General features: G+C 37.9%; 1 long non-coding RNA gene across 1 annotated transcript in view; it reads right to left on the minus strand.

The window, feature by feature from the left end:
- Positions 1-11,883, minus strand: part of LOC129532492 (uncharacterized) — a 36,021-nt gene extending 24,138 nt beyond the window's left edge. The window contains exon 1 of the long non-coding RNA XR_008678268.2: positions 11,829-11,883. This is a non-coding gene — a long non-coding RNA (uncharacterized lncRNA). The remainder of the gene's footprint in view (positions 1-11,828) is intronic.
- Between the last annotated feature and the right edge of the window lie 9,952 nt (positions 11,884-21,835).

A 21,835-nucleotide genomic window follows, 5' to 3' on the forward strand; every position in this document is an offset into this window, starting at 1 on the left:
AGAATAACCAACTACCATCATGATGACAGGATCAAATTCACATATAACAATACTAATGTTAAATGTAAATGGACAAAATGCCCCAATTAAAGGACACAGAATGGCAAGCTGGATAAAGAGCCAACACCCACTGGCATACTGTCTTCAGGAGACACATCTCACATGGAAAGACACACATAGGCTCAAAATAAAGGGAAGCAGGAAAATTTACCAAGCAAATGGAAGAGAAAAAAGCAGGGGTTGCAATCTGAGTTTCTGACAAAACAGACTTTAAACCAAGAAAGATAAAAAAGACAAAGAAGGGCATTACACAATGGTAAAGGGTTCAATTCAACAAGAACTAACTATTCTAAATATATATGCACCCAATACAGGAGCATCCAAATTTATAAAGCAAATTCTTAGAGACCTACAAAGAGACTTAGACTCCCACACAATAATAGTGGGAGACTTTAACACCTCACTGACAATATTAGACAGATCATCAAGACAGAAAATTAACAAAGATATTTAGGACCTGAACTCAGCTCTAGACCTGAATTCTAGTTCAAGAGGACCTGATAGATAACTACAGAACTCTCCACCCAAAAACAATAGACTACACATTCTTCTTATCTCTACATGGCACTTACTCTAAAATTGACCACATAATTGGAAGTAAAACAATCCTCAGCAAATGCAAAATAACTGAAATAATAACAAATGGTTTCTCAAACCATAGCATAACCAAATTAGAACTCAAGATTAAGAAACTCTTTCAAAATCACACAACTACCTGGAAATTGAACAATCTGCTCCTGAATGACACTTGGGTAAATAATGAAATTGAGGCAGAAATCAAGAAGTTCTTGGAAACTAATGAGAACAAAAAGTAAATATACCAGAATCTCTGGGATGCAGCTGAAGTGCAGTGTTAAGGGGGAAATTTACAACCCTAAATGCCCAGATCAAAAAGCTAGAAAGATCTCAAATCAACAACCTCACAACTAAAAGAACTAGAAAACCAAGAGCAAACAAACCCCAAAGCTAGCAGAAGACAAGAAATAACCAAAAACAGAGCTGAACTGAAGGAGAGACATGAAAAACCCTTCAAAATATCAATCCAGGAGCTGTTTAAAAAAAATAGTAAAATAGATAGACTGCTAACTAGACTAATAAAGAAGTATTAAATAAACACAATCAGAAATGATAAGAGGAATATCACCGCTGACCCCACAGAAATACAAACAACCATCAGACAAGACTGTAATCTCTACGCACATAAACTAGAAAATCTAGAAGAAATGGACAAATTTCTGGAAATACACACCATCCCAAGACTGAATCAAGAAGACATTGAATCCCTGAACAGACCAATAACTAGTTCTGAAGTTGAGGCAGTAATAAATAGCCTACCAATAAAGAAAAGGCCCAGGACCAGACGGATTCACAGCTGAATTCTACAAGAGGTAGAAAAGCTGGTGCCATTTCTACTGAAACTATCCCAAACAACTGAAAAGGAGGGACTTCTCCCTAATTCGTTCTATGAGGCCAGCATCATCCTTTTACCAAAACCTGTCAGAGATACAACAACAACCACAACAAACTTCAGGCCAATATCTCTGATGAACATCGATGCAAAAAATCCTCAATAAAATACTGGCATACTGAATCCAGCAGCACATCAAAAAGCTTGTCCACTATGACCAAGTTGGCTTCATCCCCAAGACGCAAGGTTGGTTCAACATACACAAATCAATAAATGTGATTCACCACATAAACAGAACTAAAGACTAAAATCACATGATTATCTCAGTAGATGCAGAAAAGACCTTCAATAAAATTCAACATTGCTTCATGTTAAAAACTCTCAATAAACTAGGATTGAAGGAACATACCTCATAATAATAAGAGCCATATATTACAAATCCACAGCCAACATCATACTGAACGGGCAAAAGCTGGAAGCATTCTCCTTGAAAACTGGCATAAGACAAGGCTACCTTCTCTCACCACTCCTACTCAACAGTATTGGAAGTCCTGGACAGGGCAATCAGGCAAGAGAAAGAAATAAAGCATATTCACATAGCAAGAGAGGAAGTCAAAATGTCTTTGTTTGCATATGAAATAATCCTATATTTAGAAAAACCCATTATCTCAGCCCAAAAGCTTCTTAAGCTCATAAGCAACTTCAGCAAAGTCTCGAGATACAAAATCAATGTGGAAAAATCACTAGCATTCCTATACACCAACAACAGGCAAGCTGAGAGCCAAATCATGAATGAACTCCCATTCATAATTGCTACAAAAATAAAATACCTAGGAATACAGCTAACAAGGGGAGTGAACAACCTCTTCAAAGAGAACTACAAACCACTGCTCAAAGAAATCAGAGAAGAAACAAACAAATGGAAAACATTCCAGGCTCATGGATAAGAAGAATCAAGATCGTAAAAATGGCCATACTATCCAAAGTAATTTACTGATTCAATGTTATTCCCATCAAACTACCATTGACTTTCTTCACAGAATTAGCAAAAACTATTTTCAAATGCATATGCAATCAAAAAATAGCCCAAATAGCCAAGACAATTCTAAGCAAAAAGAACAAAGCTGGAGGCATTATGCTACCTGACTTCAAACTATCCTACAAGGCTACAGTAACAAAAACAGCATGGTACTGGTACAAGAACAGGCACATAGATCAATGGAACAGAATAGAGAACTCAGAAATAAGACTACACACCTACAACCATCTGATCTTCAACAAACCTGACAAAAACAAGCAATGGGGAAAGGATTCCCTGTTTAATAAATGGTGCTGGGAGAACTGGCTAGCCATATGCAGAAAATTGAACTGGAACCCTTCCTTATACCATATACAAAAATTAACTCAAGATGGATTAAAGACTTAAATGCAAAACCTTAAACTGTAAAAACCCTACAAGAAAATCTAGGCAATACCATTCAGGAAATAGACACAGGCAAAGATTTCATGACAAAAACGCTGAAAGCAATTTCAATGAAAGCATAAATTGACAAATGGGATATAATTCAACCAAAGAGTTTCTGCACAGCAAAATAAACTATCATCAGAGTAAACAAATAATGTTCTCCATTCTGTAGAATTGGAGAAAACTTTTGCAATCTATCCATCTGACAAAGGTCTGATATCCAGAATCTACAAGGAACTTAAACAAATTTCCAAAAATAAAACCCAAACAACCCCATTAAAAAGTGGGCAAAGAACCTGAACAGACACTTCTCAAAAGAAGACATTTATGTGGCCAATAAACTTATGAAAAAAAGCTCAACATCACTGATCATTAGAGAAACGCAAATCAAAACCACAATGAGATACCATCTCAAAATCGCAATTACTTTTGCACCAATCTAATATTAAAAAGTCGAAAAGACAACAGATGCTGGCGAGGTTGTGGAGAAAAATGTATGCTTTTACACTGTTTGTAGGAGTGTAAATTAGTTCATCCATTATGGAAGACAGTGTAGTGTGGTGATTTTTCAAAGACCTAGAGGCAGAAATACCATTTGTCCCAGTAATCCCATTACTGGGTACATACCCGAATAATTATAAATTATTCTATTATAAAGAAACATGCATGCATATGTTCATTGCAGCACTATTCACAATAGCAAAGACATGGAATCAACCTAAATGCCCACCAGTGATAGACTGGATAAAGAGAACATGGTATGTATACACCATGGAATACTATGCAGCCATAAAAAGGAATGAGATCATGTCCTTTGCAGGGACACGGATGGAACTGGAATCCGTTATCCTTAGCAAACTAATACAAGAACAGAAAACCAAACACTGCATGTTCTCACTTATAAGTAGGAGATGAACAAAGAGAACACATGAACACATGGGGTGGGAATGAACACACACTGGGGCTTGGTGGAAGAGAGGCTGTGGGAGGGAGAGCACCAGGAATAGCTAATGGATGCTGGGCTTAATACCTAGGTGATGGGATGACCTGTGCAGCAAACCACGATGGCACAAGTTTACCTATGTAACAAACCTGCACATCCTGCTCATGTACCCCTGAACTTCAAGTTGAAGAAGAAAAAAAGAAATAACTGCGGTAACAAGTAATTAAGTAGCTTCTATCTTCCAGGTGTTGTGCCCTGCATAACCTTGCATGACATGTTATTATGATTATTTTACTCATGAGAAAAACAAATTTAAATTGTAGGAAATTTACCAAAGGCCATACAAGAGACAGTGCTAAGATTTTAAGGTCCTTCAGCCTAAAAAGTGGCACCTTTTGTTTGTTTATTTTTTATTTCAACACATTTTCCTCAGTCATTATAGTAAAAGAGGAAAGGAATGGCATGTACAGAATGCTTTTCTTTATGATGTCCTAAGCTGGTCCCATTTTTTCCAATTAATTGGGTGCTTATATGTGTAACCTAGATATCAGCCAAAGTCATTCTATTCTTTGAGTTGAGAAATACGTAAAATTTTCCAGAGGTCTTTCTCCTACATCTTGCAAAAGGGCCACTGTGTTCCCAAGACTGTAGTTTCTCTTGGAAAATTCTGGCTTAGAGTTCCAACATAATGTCTTGGCTTGAACTTCTGGCTCTTACTCAGACTCAATTTCGTTCTCATCTTTAGTCCCTCACCTACAGTTTCTGTTCCCTATTCATGGCCAAAGTTTGGATATTTGATGCTCCAAACCTCATTTTATAATCTGATTCGCAATGTAGGAGGTGGGGCCTGATGGGAGGTGTTTGGGCCGTGGGAGGGGATCCCTCATGAATAGATTAATGCCCTCCTTGAGGAGGCAGGGGTGAGTAAGTGAGTTTTAAGTCTATTAGTTCCCATAAGAGCTGATTGTTAAAAAGAGCCTGTCATCTCTCTCCTCTCTCTCTTGCATCCTCTCTCATGAAATGGTCTCTGATATACACACAAGCTCCCCTTTATCTTTCAGCACAAGGGGAAGCAGCCTGTGGCCCTCACCAGATGCAGATATCCAATCTTCCAGCAAACAGAATCGTGAGTCAAATAAACCTCTTTTCTTTTCTCCAGCCTCTTGTATTCCTTTATAGTAATACCAAACCAAGACTTTTACCCACACATAAGACTTCTTGGTTTTCCCTCTAAAACATGCACATGAGAAGAATGTATGTCAGACTTGGAGAGATGGAGGGCGTTTAAATCACAGAAACATAAACAACACTGAATGTTCAATTTCCTTTGACTCCAGATTCCTTTAAGTCTCCTTGCCACTGGGAATCACTCACTTCCCTGTTTTATGCCCAACCTTGATTTTCCCGCTTGGTTGATTCCCTTTAATCCCCTTCAAAACTCTGCTAACATCTTTTCTCTAGAAGAGTCTTTAAGATTTTCATCCTTTTATCCTTAATTGATTTAGGGTCAAAATTTTGTTGTTTCTTAACAATAAAATAGCTAGAAGAGAGGATTTGAATTTTTCTCACCACAAAAAAAAATGATACATGTTTGAGCCAATGGATGTCCTGAATATCCTGACTTGATCATTACACATCATGTACAGGTATCAAAATATCATATGTACACCATAAATATGTACAATTATTATGTATCAATAAAAAGTATAATAATAAAAACACTGGAAAGCAAGAAAGGAGAGGAGACAAGGACAACTTAGAATTTTAGAGAATGGGGTACTCAAGGACGTCAAAAAGAGAAATTTATTGGCAAGAACAAAAGTAAATTTGTTTCAGACATGCAATAAAGATACTGCATTACGTTTGAGTGCAGAAATCAATCAGGCAGCTGGAAATACCAAAAGGAGATCCTAAGAGAGATCAGGACAAATGTAGATGTTCACACAGTGGTAATAGTTGAAGACAACATGGTGGAGTGTGGTTAAACATACAAAGAAAGAGTGGAGCATGGGGATGGGAATAAGTATAAGAGGAGATACAGGATTTGAAGAAATAGTTTTATTTAAAAGAAAGGACAAGGGGAAACGTAGAAATATAGGAAAACTAGGATGCTAAAACACAGAGGAAGATGAGCAAAGAGAGATTTTTACACAGAAGAGGCAGGACAAGAGTGACAAATGTTCCTGGAAGTAAAGATCAACACTGTAAAGATGGCAATAAATTCCAGGATTAGGAGACCAGTAGTGTCATGAATAAAGGTAGTTTAAGTGAAGCAGTAAGAGATAAAAAGCAAATTTCAAGGAGTCAAGGAGCAAGGGTTACATAAATGAATAAAAAACTTCAATTGTGATATGTTTGAATTTTAAAAGGAAAAAAATTGTAAGAATCAAGGTAGATAAAAAGCTTATTTCAGTATATAGAAGATCTGAGTATTTTTTTAGGGAAAATGTACCCAGTAGAGAAGGAAAGATAAAAGATAATTCCCACACTACTCAACAGAGTCCGAGGATACAATGCTATTTGTCACTGAAACAATTTACCTAAACAGTATATGTGTGTGTGTATGCTTCTATAATTCAATGCATGTATACACACACACACACACACACACACACACACACAGAAAACTGGCTATAGAACAGTGATAAACACTGATCTTTCCATGTTCTGAAAGCTATTGTATACTCTAAGCCAGTATGTTTTAATGCTTCCAAATGGAAGTAATCTCAGCTACCACACCATTCTGAGATGTGGCTTTTGTTTACTTAATGCAAACTCTTTCTCTGATATTTATTTTATATTCCAGAAAATACCAAATGTCTGGCCCACAGTTTGGACTAATAATGGCTAACAAAGTATGCTGGGGCTAGAACCACCACAAAGAGACAAAGAAAGAATGTTTGATGTAAACATGAAGATTTTGCAACAGTTCCAGGTACCATCAGGGAAATGACCAAATTAATAGAAAGTAATTAATGACAATTAAGAAGGGCTACAAAAACTTCACTGAAGCTAGAAAGGACTGACAACCAATTACATTAGTTGTAGCTGGAAAAAACTGTGGCTGACAGTTATGATTTCAAGAAATTTGGAGAAAACAGAAGATATTTTACCAACAGACTATTCTGGTAACAACTTCCAAAGAGGCTGTACCACAAGGACTTAACAGAGCACTGATTCGGTTGTACCTCCAATTCCAAAAGTGCATATTACAGGCTAAAAGGGATGGAACAAGTGCCCAGAGAAAGCTATGGATACAAACAAAAGAATTATCCCTGGAAAGGACAGATTTGTCCTTCTAATTTCTCACAGCACTAAAATAGACAACAATTTAGAGAAGTTTTGAGATGGAGAGTTGAACTGAGATCATAGGAACTGAGGCCATCTGTTAGACCTAGAGTAAGGAAAGAATTCGGGAAAGATTTGGAAAAATAAATAGATAAGTTTTAGAGCAGCATTTTAAGGGATACCGTAAGTAGACTTCTGCTTCTAAAAATGTGAACTATACACAGAGCATTTCTATCCTGAATCTCCACCAAATGACAATAAGGCAATAAAAAACGGCACAAGAGCAAGGTTAAAAGAAGAATAAGGAGATCTGAGATTTTAATAAATAGTTGAAAGCTAGCAAGAAGAAGGATAATTGGAAATCCACTTAGAAATCTTTAGAAAGCTAAAACATACTCTTGCAATGGTAAAAATAGGAGGCATCATAAATGTTTCATTACAGCAAGTCTCAGGAATTTGAAGTACCAGATATTTCTAAGTATGGGCTTAAAACAAGAAGATCGGCTGAAAGTCATTTTTCAAAGGCGTTGGTCTCTCAGGTTGTCTCTACCACACAGTGCAGCAATGTAATCCTCCTCCTTCTCAATCCAGCAGTGGGTTTTCAGGGTTGATGGCACCGTTGGAGCTTCCTATTATATCAGACGCAGCATGGTTTTGGGTCAGCTGAAGCAACAATGGCCTCACCAGGCCAGCTCTGCAGTGCTCCTACTCTGGAAGGTGTTTCTGAAAATTCAGCCATAGATATCGTTTGTCCATTTAATCTGTGAACTATCTGATACCCCTCAGTAAATTACATCCTGGTTGAAGTAGCTACTAAGCTTAAAATATGTGCCTCTTAAGACCCAATAATTTCACCCTTAAGTATATACACAATAAAAATGAACATACCTGTATCTACCAAAAGACTTTTTTAAAAAAATGTTTATGGGGCCGGGCACAGTGGCTCATGCCTGTAATCCCCATGTGTCCGGAATTGGTTCCTTCCAGTGGGTTCTTGATCGTGCTGACTTCAAGAATGAAGCCGCGGTGAGCATTACAGTTCTTAAAGATAGTGTGTCCGGAGTCTGTTCCTTAGATGTTCAGATGTGTCCGCAGTTTCTTCCTTCCAGTGGGTTTGTGGTCTCGCTGACTTCAGGAGTGAAGCCACAGACCTTCAAAATGAGTGTTACAGCTCTTAAAGATGGTGTGTCTGGAGTTTGTTCCTTCAGATGTTCAGATGTGTCCGGAGTTACTTCCTTCCAGTGGGTTCATGGTCTCACTGACTTCAGGAGTGAAGCCGCAGACCTTCGCAGTGAGTGTTACAGCTCTTAAAGCTGGCGTGTCCAGAGTTGTTTGTTCCTCCCGGTGGGTTCGTGGTCTCGCTGACTTCAGGAATAAAGCTGCAGACCCTCATGGTGAGTGTTACAGCTCATAAAGGTAGTGTGGACCCAAAGAGTGAGCAGCAGCAAGACTTACTGTGAAGAGTGAAAGAACAAAGCTTCCACAGCTTGGAAGGGGACTGAGCAGATTGCCGCTGCTGGCTCAGGTGGCCAGCTTTTATTTCCTTATTTGGCTCTGCCCACATCCTACTCGTTGGTCCGTTTTACAGAGTGCTGATTGGTCCATTTTACAGAGTGCTGATTGGTGCTTTTACAATCCTTTAGGTAAACAGAGAGCACTGATTGGTGTGTTTTTACAGAGTGCTGATTGGTTCATTTACAATCCTTTAGTTAGACACAGAGTGCTGATTGGTGCATTTTTACAGAGTGCTGGGTGCATTTAAAATCCTTTAGCTAGACACAGAGCACTGATTGATGCATTTACAATCCTTTAGCTACACAGAAAAGTTCTCCAAGTCCCCACCCGACCCAGAAGCCCAGCTGGCTTCACCTCTCACCAGCACTTTGGGAGGCTGAGGTGGGTGAATCACGAGGTCAGGAGATCGAGGCCATCCTGGCTAACACGGTGAAACACTGTCTCTACTAAAATACAAAAAATTAGCCAGGCATGGTGGCGGGTGCCTGTAGTCTCAGCTACTCGGGAGGCTGAGGCAGGAGAATGGCATGAGCCCAGGAGGCAGAGCTTGCAGTGAGCTGAGATCGTGCCACTGCACTCCAGCCTGGGCAACAGAGCAAGACTCTTGTCTCAAAAAAAAAAAAAAATGTTTATGGCAGCTCTATTTACAGGCAAAACCCAAGATGACCATACAAAAAAAAAATAGATAAATTGCAATATCGATGGAATACCACACATCAATTTCAAATAAAAATACAAACTACCACTACACATATCATGGAATAATCTCACTGACATTGTTGAGCAAAAGAAAACAGAAACAGAAAAAGACTTACCATATGAACCTATATATAGAAAGTTTAAAAACAGGCAAAACTAATCTCTGGTGATAAAAAGAATGGTGGTTACCTCAGGAGAGGGGTACAAGAGGCAAGTAATAGGAAGAGGCAAAGAGTAGGCTTCCAGGCTGCTAAAGATGTTCTATGTCTTCACTGGGATGCTGGATACAGAGTAAACATATGTAAAACTCCCCCAGGCTATGTTTATGTTATACCTCAATTTAGCAAGAAAGAAAAGAAGCAGAGGGAGGAAGAAAGGAAGGGATAAAGGATAGAAAAAGAGGGGGAGAGGAAGGAAGGGAAAGAGGGAGGAGGGGGAGGGAGAGAAACAGGAGGCAGGCAGGCTAGAGTGGATTCTGTTGCTGGCAATCAGAAGCTCTGATTCAAACAAGAGCAAATAAGAAATAAATAACAGGGATTAGATGGTCAGAATTTCTAGTGGGTTTAAATCTGTATTTTCTCCAGCAATGACCATAAGCTCTGAGGTAAAGTCGGAGGAAGAGGGCTAACTAACATTGAGAGCACTTTTCACATGCCTTCTCATCTAAACCACACAATCACTCTCAAGAAGGTATTACTATCTTCACCTTTTAGAGTAGGTGATGGGGACAGAAATGTTACATCATTTGAAAATAAAGAGCCAATTAAATAGAATTGAAAGTTGATTCAATCAGCCTGACTTCACTGACCATGTTCTTTCCATAACTCTGCTCAGAGAAGTAGGAAGCCTGGGTTAGGAGTCTGGGAAAGCAGATGTCATGGAAGGTCAACAGGCCATAGTAGTCCAGGGAAAACTCTTTACTGGGTCCAATTCAGGTATAAGTTAAAACATCATCAGGAAACAAACTGGAAAATAAAGTTGAATTAAAGGTTCAGAGACCATAATTAATATGAAGAGCAGATGCAGTATGAAAGGGAAGAAGTAGTAGGATTAAAGCTTCGGGTCTAGGAGATAGAAGTTTCAAGAGTGATGAAACTATTCAACTGGTGGGTAACAGTTGAATATATGAATACTCAAAATATATTTTGCAAGTTTTTATCATTTCCAGATGATGGAAATGTAGCACAGGCCTACTTTTAGTTATAGTTTGTCGGTAATAAATCAAGAGGAATATGTCAGAAATTAGTCTCATGGCAATAAGAAACAGGACTGGTTCAGTGAACTCAAAGGTCAAAAACAACAAAATAATGTGAAATTAGTTAAGGACAACTTGCTAATGATGTGGACAAGCAGGTCAGTCTTTCAAATCCAATTCCATTTTATTTTGTAAAACCATATACCTATTTTATTTTATTTCTGCTTTTTGGTGTTTCTTTTTTTTGCTATTGCATAATTTGCTCCTTAAATGTAATGTTTGGGAAATGCCTAATAATTGTTCTGGTTTGGCCAATACTGGTCATTTCATTCTTTTTAGTTTTTTAACCACAAATAGAGAGGAGGCTGAAATCCTACAAGCTAAGAAAAAAGTATTCTAAATTTCTCTCTCTCCCAATTTCTTCCTCATTCTTCTCTCTTTTCCTACTATTTCTTTTTTATATGCATATAAATATGAGGAGAAACATTAAAAAAAGAGGATAGAAAATTCCTTTGCAATGATGATAACAGTACTAGGAAAGGGATTTACTAATACTGAGTACTTACTACTTACTAAGTACTATTTACTATTGTTAGTGAGTCTTAATTTCAGGTCTAAATCTTTCCTAAATAAGAATCAATATATTACATGTTCATGCCATAACCGCTTTCCTTTTAGGTTTGTGTGTCAAAGTGATAGTCAAAATGCGGGTACACAGAACTCAGATATACTGCTATGGTGAAGCGGCTCGACACTTTCAAGTCTCTTATAATTGAGTCTTCTAGAAACTATGATGATATCAAACCTGTAGGTCATGAAGAGTCTACTACACTGAGCTTGCACACCACATCAGAAAATCAAATTTTCTGGGGGAGAACCCATCAAAATTCGTGGAGTAATATTGCTGTCTTTTCCTGTATTTGAAATAAACGTTCTTCTCTAACATGTACTTGTGTCTTCCACGAACCAGAAATTTCACTCCACACCTCTGTGTTCATAGTTACTTACTAAAAAAATTTACTAAGTTTTAGATTTGTTTCCACAGTTAATATAATAAGATTTTGATTTTAATTTTTCTAGACTATCTTCCAGAAAGAGAAAATCTAATGACTGAGGAATTAAGAAAAATATGCTTTGTTTTTGTTCTCGTGTTTTAAGCAAAGCACAGGGAAACACTCACGTAAGCGGAGCACACATACTTAATTAACTGGAACCCCCATGACTTCCTAAGTGGAGATCTTGGAGGATGACTCACAGTTTTAGGCAGAGAACTCTTGCTAGAAGTCCAACATTTTGAAGACATCTCAATCACCTAGAAGCGTCCAGAGATAAAGAAATTACTATAGTGCCACATTGTGGTGAGTTCAAGAATAAATGTTAAAAACCTCTGCCTTTTAGCACAAATAAGCAAATAGAAAAGGAGCCACTTCTATCAGATCAACTGGGGCTCTGACACTTAACATTTCTTTGTGGATATAAATCAAAGTGAAGCAAACATGTTAGTCTTTTTGCAAATGCTCAACTGCTGTTTTTTAAAGACTTGTAAGAATTAAATCATCAACCAGACACCTAGAAACCCGAAACCTATGCAGGCTTCAGTGATGGCAGGGGATGGATATGAAAGAAACTTTTAGACAGCTGTTTGATATAATTGACTAGCAAATTTCTCCAGTTACTCATCACAGCAATATAACATTTTCCCACCCTTGAACACTGATGAAAAGATTTCTGTATTTATCTTTCCTGATCCAAGTCATAGCGGGTAAAGGCAAGAAAAACCCAGGGGAGTGACTGAATTGTGAACCCTTGAGTTTGCAAACTGTCTGAGGCCACATGGGGCCATTCCCCACACATAGGTTAATTCTGAGCCTGAATTCAGGGTTTATTTCCAGGGCCTGAAGAAAGTGAACGTGGAGTAGTCTGGGAGTTCTAGAGGGCCACAATACAAAGAACAATGCTGGGTAATCGCAGTCCAAACTAGTTCATCTGTGGAGGCTGTGGAGGCTCTACGCTAGGAATACACCCCTTTACCTGCCCAAATCCACTGCTTCTCAGGCTCACTCTGCATTGGGCCCTGTGGGAAGAGTCTTGTAAGGGCACTGAAGACACCAAGTGGGAGTGATTAAATGGTTCAAATTCATATCAAAACTTCAGATCTTTCATAAAGTCATCTTTAGCTTGGCTAAAAAGAAGTTTCTGAAATATTTTCATATTAGCACTTATTCAGATTCCTTGAAGGCAGAAACTCTATCTTATTCATTCTATATCCTTAGTACTCAACATAGGTTCTAATACAAAGTAGGCACTCTGTCATTTTTTTTTTGATAGAGCAGTTGTTGCAGGCATTTTACTAAATCCTTAAATGTAATATTCTGCCTAATACCACTGTCTCATTTTTTCACAGAATAAGATATTGATGCATATGCAGGTTGGTAAAAACATAGTTCAGATAGATTCAAAAACTCTATAGAAATGCTTCTATTTGACCATTTCACCTGTCAAAATGATGCAAAAATGTGATTCAACTTAATAACGTCATTTGGTTTTATAGCATTTATATTTTTCAGGCATATCCATGTATAATGCCTAGTTATTACTGTGAGATAGGTTAAGTCTAGGAGCATGTCCATTTTATAGACAAAGGCCAAAGAGGTTAAGAGACTTCCCAAGGTTTCCCAGTGTTGCTGATAGGGCAAAGGTTAAAACCAGTTCTTTTCCTTCAGTTAGCTCATTCCATCGTCCTTGCCAAGAGCCCTAGATGTAATATAAAATTCTTTTTCCCAGCCTTTTCAAATGCGATGCTCCTTGAATGGTCATCAGATTCTGTGTGATCATCATGTTGAAAAGGATGGCTGTCACTTTAAGAGCTGGTGGACCAAGATGCAGTTTGAACAATGAAAATGCTTTAAAAAAAAAATACAGAGCAATAGGGAATGAAGCATTAAAGCCAAATCATTATTCAAATCATTTAGCAGGCCAAAAGCCCCAAATTCCAACAAATTTTGCAATCCCCCCACCTAAAAGTTGGAATCATTTTTAAAGAGGTTGCCAAGACACTTGTATTGTTACTATCAATTCACATGCTTGATAAGTTTCAAAAATTACATTATAAAAGATTTTCCACACCTATCCTCTGGGAAATTTTCAACTGCCCAATTTTATTTCTTGCCCATAGACAACTGGAGTTAATTTACATAAAATATTTCTCCAAGTCATAAACCATTTAAATATTTTTCCAGAAGTAATCTTACTGTTTTCTGTTAAAATATATATATATGTACACACACACATATGGAACAATTAATCTCAATGACATCTGGTTTTTTCAGGAAGGGACTTAATTCTTGAATAAGAATACAAATTATTTTCTTGAAAAAATCTGATTAAACCTCATGGAAGTAGGCATAGTGGAAACAAAAACCTAAATAAAGTCTTTTAGGATCAAAAAATCAAATAAATATGGAACTAATTAACAGTTCTTCACGTTTTACTTAAATTGTGAGCTATTTTTACCCCCGCAAAGATTTAAATTAGTGATTACTTGAACTAATTTCCCCCAAATCTTGAGTTTGTGTTTTGTTATGTCTAAAGGCTGTCAAACTCTAACCTAACTAAAGTTTTCAAAATAGACTTGTTCTGTGAATATTAGAAATCAAAATTTATGTCTATTTTTAGGAAGAAACTTGAAATAGATATAGTATTTCCTAAAAAATACCCTAATACTCATTTCAAATTTCTTCCCCAAAGTCTAAAAGTACCACTGTGTCTTCTATGACAACTACATGTGCCAGGTAATTGCATATGAAAATACCATCTCTCGAGAACAACTCTTCCATAAGCCACTCTTCTTAAATAGTCAATGGGGCCAGGTGCAGTGGCTCACACCTGTAATCCCAGTACTTTGGGAGGCCAAGGCAGGGGGATCACCTGAGGTCAGGAGTTCGCGACCAGCCTGACCAATATGAAGAAACCCCATCTCTACTAAAAATACAAAAATTAGCCAAGTGTGGTGGCAGGCACCTATAGTCCCAGTACTGAGTACAGTAGGATGAGACAGGAGAATTGCTTGAACCTGGGAGGCAGAGCTTGCAGTGAGTTGAGATGGCGCCATTGCACTCCAGGCTGGGCAACAGAGCGAGACTCCATCTCAAAAAAAAAAAAAAAAAATAGTGGATCTTATCCTGGGGCTACAGATGGAAGAAAAGGCAGGAGAAGCAAGCACCTTCAGAGCCACCTGGTGGCTCGATTCAGGGGACTTACTTTTATAAAACATTTGATTTGAACATTGATTTTGTATCCTGAGACTTTGCTGAAGTTGCTTATCAGCTTAACGAGATTTTGGGCTGAGACAATGGGGTTTTCTAGATATACATTCATGTCATCTGCAAACAGGGACAATTTGACTTCCTCTTTTCCTAATTAAATACGCTTTATCCTGCCTGATTCCCCTGGCCAGAATTTCCAACACTATGTTGAATAGGAGTGGTGAGAGGGGGCATCCCTGTCTTGTGTCAGTTTTCAAAGGGAATGCTTCCAGTTTTTGCCCATTCAGTATGATATGGGCTGTGGGTTTGTCATGAATATTATTTTGAGATATGTCCCATGAATACCTCATTTATTGAGAATTTTTAGCATGAAGGGTTGTTGAATTTTGTCAAAGGCCTTTTCTGCATCTATTGAGATAATCATCTGGTTTTTGTCATTGGTTCTGTTTATATGCTGGATTACGTTTATTGATTTGCATATGTTGAACCAGCCTTGCATCCCAGGGATGAAGCCCACTTGCTCATGGTGGATAAGCTTTTTGATGTGCTGCTGGATTTGGTTTGCCAGTATTTTACTGAGGATGTTTGCATCTATGTTCATTAGGGATATTGGTCTAAAATTCTCTTTTTTTGTTGTGTCTCTGCCAGGCTTTGGTATCAGGATGATGCTGGCCTCATAAAATGAGTTAGGGAGGATTCCCTCTTTTTCTATTTATTGGAATAGTTTCAGAAGGAATGGTACGAGCTCCTCCTTGTACCTCTGGTAGAATTCAGCTGTGAATCCATCTGGTCCTGGACTTTTTTGGTTGCTAAGCTATTAATTATTGCCTCAATTTCAGAGCCTGTTATTGTTCTGTTCAGAGATTCAACTTCTTCCTACTTTAGTCTTGGGAGGGTGTATGTGTCCAGGAATTTATCCATTTCTTCTAGATTTTCTAGTTTATTTGCATAGAGGTGTTTATAGTATTCTCTGATGGTAGTTTGTATTTCTGTGGGATCGGTGGTGATATCCCCTTTATCATTTTTTATTGCGTCTATTTGATTCTTCTCTCTTTTCCTCTTTATTAGTCTTGCTAGCAGTGTATCAATTTTGTTGATCTTTTCAAAAAACCAGCTCCTGGATTCATTGATTTTTTGAAGGGATTTTTTTTGTCTTTATCTCCTTCAGTTCTGTTCTGATCTTAGTTATTTCTTGCCTTCTGCCAGCTTTTGAATGTGTTTGCTCTTGCTTCTCTAGTTCTTTTAATGGTGATGTTAGGGTGTCAATTTTAGATCTTTCCTGCTTTCTCTTGTGGGCATTTAGTGCTATAAACTCCCTCTACACACTGCTTTAAATGTGTCCCAGAGATTATGGTATGTTGTGTCTTTGTTCTCGCTGGTTTCAAAGAACATCTTTATTTCTGCCTTCATTTCATTATGTACCCAGTAGTCATTCATGAGCAGGTTGTTCAGTTTCCATGTAGTTGAGCGGTTTTGAGTGAGTTTCTTAATCCTGAGTTCTAGTTTGATTGCACTGTGGTCTGAGAGACAGTTTGTTATAATTTCTGTTCTTTTACATTTGCTGAGGAGTGCTTTACTTCCAACTATGAGGTCACTTTTGGAATAGGTGTGGTGTGGTGCTGAGAAGAATGTATATTCTGTTGATTTGGGGTTGAGAGAGTTCTGTAGATGTCTATTAGGTCCACTTGGTGAAGAGCTGAGTTCAATTCCTGGATATCCTTGTTAACTTTCTGTCTTGTTGATCTGTCTAATGTTGACAGTGGGGTGTTAAAGTCTCTCATTATTATTGTGTGGGAGTCTAAGTCTCTTTGTAGGTCTCTAAGGACTTGCTTTATGAATCTGGGTGCTCCTGTATTGGGTGCATATATATTTAGGATAGTTAGCTCTTCTTGTTGAATTGATCCCTTGACCATTATGTAATGACCTTCTTTGTCTCTTTTGATCTTTGTTGGTTTAAATTCTGTTTTATCAGAGACTAGGATTGCAACCCCTGCCTTTTTTTGTTTTCCATTGGCTTCGTAGATCTTCCTCCATCCCTTTATTTTGAGCCTATGTGTGTCTCTGCAGGTGAGATGGGTTCCCTGAATACAGCACACTGATAGGTCTTGACTCTTTATACAATTTTCCAGTCTGTGTCTTCTAATTGGAGCATTTAGTCCATTTACATTTAAGGTTAATATTGTTATGTGTGAATTTGATCCTGTCATTATGATGTTAGCTGGTTATTTTGCTCGTTAGTTTATGCAGTTTCTTCCTAGCCTCGATGGTCTTTACAATTTGGCATGTTTTTGCAGTGGCTGGCACCGGTTGTTCCTTTCCATGTTTAAATCACAAGCATTCTTATACACCAATAACAGACAAACAGAGAGCCAAATCATGAGTGAACGCCCATTCACAATTGCTTCAAAGAGAATAAAATACCTAGGAATCCAACTTACAAGGGATGTGAAGGACCTCTTCAAGGAGAGCTACAAACCACTGCTCAATGAAATAAAACAGAATACAAACAAATGGAAGAACATTCCATGCTCATGGGTAGGAAGAATCAATATCTTGAAAATGGCCATACTGCCCAAGGTAATTTATAGATTCAATGCCAACCCCATCAAGCTACCAATGACTTTCTTCACAGAATTGGGAAAAACTACTTTAAAGTTCATATGGAACCAAGAAAGAGCCCGCATTGCCAAGTCAATCTTAAGCCAAAAGAACAAAGCTGGAGGCATCACACTACCTGACTTCAAACTATACTACAAGGCTACAGTAACCAAAACAGCATGGTACTGGTACCAAAACAGAGATATAGACCAACGGAACAGAACAGAGCCCTCAGAAATAATGCCGCATATCTACAACTATCTGATCTTTGACAAACCTGACAAAAACAAGAAATGGGGAAAAGATTCCCTATTTAATAAATGGTGCTGGGAAAACTGGCTAGCCACATATAGAAAGCTGAAACTGGATCCCTTCCTTACACCTTATACAAAACTTAATTCAAGATGGATTAAAGACTTACATGTTAGACCTGAAACCATAAAAAACCCTAGAAGAAAACCTAGGCAATACCATTCAGGACATAGGCATGGGCATGGACTTCATGTCTAAAACACCAAAAGCAATGGCAACAAAAGCCAAAATTGACAAATGAGATCTAATTAAACTAAAGAGCTTCTGCACATCTAAAGAAACTACCACCAGAGTGAACAGGCAACCTAAAGAATGGGAGAAAATTTTTGCAATCTACTCATCTGACAAAGGGCTAATATCCAGAATCTACAAAGAACTCAAACTTACAAGAAAAAAACAAACAACCCCATCAACAAGTGGGCGAAGGATATGAACAGACACTTCTCAAAAGAAGACATTTATGTAGCCAAAAGACACGTGAAAAAATGCTCATCATCACTGGCCATCAGAGAAATGCAAATCAAAACCACAATGAGATACCATCTCATGCCAGTTAGAATGGCGATCATTAATAAGTCAGGAATCAACAGGTGCTGGAGAGGATGTGGAGAAATAGGAACACTTTTACACTGTTGGTGGGACTGTAAACTAGTTCAACCATTGTGGAAGTCAGTGTGGCGATTCCTCAGGGATCTAGAACTAGAAATACCATTTGACCCAGCCATCCCATTACTGGGTATATTCCCAAAGGATTATAAATTGTGTTGCTATAAAGACACATGCACATGTATGTTTATTGTGGCACTATTCACAATAGCAAAGACTTGGAACCAACCCAAATGTCCAACAATGATAGACTGGATTAAGAAAATGTGGCACATATACACCATGGACTACCATGCAGCCATAAAAAAGGATGAGTTCATGTCCTTTGTGGAGATATGGATGAAGCTGGAAACCATCATTCTAAGCAAACTATCACAAGGACAAAAAAACAAACACTGCATGTTCTCACTCATAGGTGGGAATTGAACAATGAGAACACATGGACACAGGAAGGCGAACATCACACACCAGGGCCTGTTGTGGGGTGGGGGAGGGGGGAGGGATAGCATTAGGAGATATACCGAATGTTAAATGACGAGTTGATGGGTGCAGCACACCAACATGGCACATGTATACATATGTAACAACCCTGCACGTTGTGCACATGTACCCTAAAACTTAAAGTATAATAAAAAAAATTTGATTTGGAATATACACTTGGAAGATATTTCAGCTCTAAAGGAAAAGTGCCACAGCTTCCTTTTTCTGAGGACAAAAAGGTGAGAATTGAGAGGTTGCCACGTGGGCAAGTGGACAGCCAAGCAGCAAGCCGCTTCTGTGTGCACTGTGGCAATACTTGAAAGTTCTGCCATCATCTTGGGGTCTGCATTGTTGCTGCAAAAGTGACTGTTTCCATTGTGTTGCTTTATTTTGCTTTTAAAAAGGAGTATTCCAGTTACCACGTGCTTCACAGTTCTCTCACTCATCCTGTTCCACACTGAAATCTTGATACTTATGCATCTCTGGGAGTGGAGCTAATTACATACAATCTACATGGAATCACCAAATTTTCAGAATTACCCCAGGTGGTACAACATGCTAGCAACTATGTGGACACAGAAAATAACTTTCTACTATCAATTGGCTTTCCTCCTGCCCCATTGTAATGTATGGCACTGAGGAGTTAACATGGCATCCTGATGGGAGCAGGGGGCAGAGGGACAGGGGAGAGAAGGAGGTGCTAATACTCCCCTTTCACTTCATTCCTATTCTTTTCAGGGTCTGCCTGTCCTCACATAAGCCAATCCATTCTCCATCTCCTTTAAGCAGACATATACTGCCTCGTAAGTATAGGATGCCTTGTAGTAACTTACCATATGTGAGTGTTTGTATGTATGCGTATGTTTGCTTCATTCACTTAAAAATATTTATTGATTATCTTTCATAAATATGTTAGACACACTCTAGGCAATGGAGATACAAAAATGAAAAAGAAATACAAGGTCTCTGCTCCCACAGAGCTTGTATACTCACAGAAGGAGACAGATAATAAGCAAGGGGAAAAATAAGCAAGATAATTTCAGAGACTGTAATTAAGCCATTTAATTTACACTGTGCTATGATTTCTCAGGAATCGTTTTACATACAAATAAAAAATCTAACCTACAAATTGTTTTCATATGTAATGAAGTTTTTATGAATAAAATTTAAAAGATTAATAAGACTGACATGTTACAGTATATAAATACTTATTTAAACTTTTTTTTCATTTTGCAACTTCTTTTTTATATTTTGGAGACATTAGTTCCTTTTCCTTGTCACAAACATTTATGTAGGCTCCTTAAAAGAACCTAGAGCTTTGGCACTGTGTTCACAGAGCCCAGTGAATAAGCAGACTTTTCTTGCAGGTTATATCAAGGTCTGTACTACATACTGAGATTTACTACATACCAGAGAATCTCAACCTTCTTTCTAACACAGGGGCTCATCAGAAATCATAAAGTGGTTGGTGCTTACTGAAATAAGTATATATATGGAAAGCCCCTAATGGGAATAGATCCCACTACTGAAATTGGATTGAAAATTACTGCACTATACATAATGACTGCAATTTTATAGTGACTTTCGTTAAAGTGTTATTTTTTCTTTTTTACTTACACGTTAATCAGTGTTGAAAGGTTAAATTGTAGCATCCTAAACTGTTGCTTCAGCAAGGGAGAACAGTTCATGATGTTGCACAGGAAATGCCATGACTATCACAGAACTACCAGTAGGAGAATTTATTTTCAGTGATACTTCTTATTAAAAGTAGTTTAAACTTATTACTTATCACAACAGCACTCAGAAAAAAACAAAGAAGGTAGACACCCAGGAAGAAACACAGAACACTTAAAAGGCCACAGGTTAGTTCAGAAAGATAAATCAGCTGTTTGGTTCTAGAATGAGTGACACGCTAGCTGTGAGACTCTGGATAAGTTACTTGACATCTCTGAGTCTCAGTTTGCATATCTGTAAAATGAGGATAAATTATCATTTTAATTCATGGAGTTGTGGTCACTAAGTGAAGTGACACATGTAAGCACTCTGCCCAGTGTCTGCCCCAATAGCTCAGTGAATGTTAGCTGTTAGCAGAGAGAGTGGCAGCCCTGAGCAGAAAGCAAAGTCTTTTGGGGACCAAAGAACAAAGTAGGTAGTTGGCTTTTTGCAGAGTATATTATTTAGAAATTCTGATATCAAAACTTAGTATTTGGAATAAATCTTGAGAAAAATGTAGGACCAGACAATGTTTTTCATAGCTAATAATTAGAATTGTAAAAAAAAGTAAGAAACTCAGAAATGACTTATGTTTGAGAAAGACAGGAAAAAGTGCAGTCTGGTTTCTTTTACATTAATTATTTATAGAGCAGAAAATGAAAATGGTTATCTAAGCCATCAAGATATCAGAACACCCCTGGGTATATGTTAATTAACAGAATTCTAACATGCATATAGTTGTCATTCATTCTCAAATAATCCTTACGATGTTTCTTTAAAGGTTTGATTCAAAAATTTCTTCATGTTATTATAATTGACAGAAGCTTGGCCTGAATAAAAGCTTCTTGGTACCCAGGTAGCTCTGGCATCAACCGGGCAGGTTTTTAGCTGGCCCTACTGCAATCACTTTATACAGTCCTTCTATACTTGTCATCCTTTTTGATCTGTTCATTTTACAGACGAGGAAACTGACATCCAGTAAAAGATCAACATTAAACATAAGCCTGGTAGCAGAACCATAATAGAACCCTGCACACATGATGCCTTCTGAGGACTCTGCCCATCTTTCTTGATTAACTCCAGAATACAGAAGCAACCCTAAAAATGCAAGCAAACATCCTGAAGAAGTCAGGAATGGATTTTTCTAAGGTTATGCATGACTTCATGAATGTCAGTCAGGATAGACCACAACTTCAAGCTACATGGGAAGATTATGACTCTTTTTTTTTTTTTTTTTTTTTTTTTTTTGAGATGGAGTCTCACTGCACCCAGGCTGGAGTGCAGTGGC

The sequence above is a fragment of the Gorilla gorilla genome, chromosome 2, assembly GCF_029281585.2.
Source record: "Gorilla gorilla gorilla isolate KB3781 chromosome 2, NHGRI_mGorGor1-v2.1_pri, whole genome shotgun sequence".
Classification (NCBI taxonomy): Eukaryota; Metazoa; Chordata; class Mammalia; order Primates; family Hominidae; genus Gorilla; species Gorilla gorilla.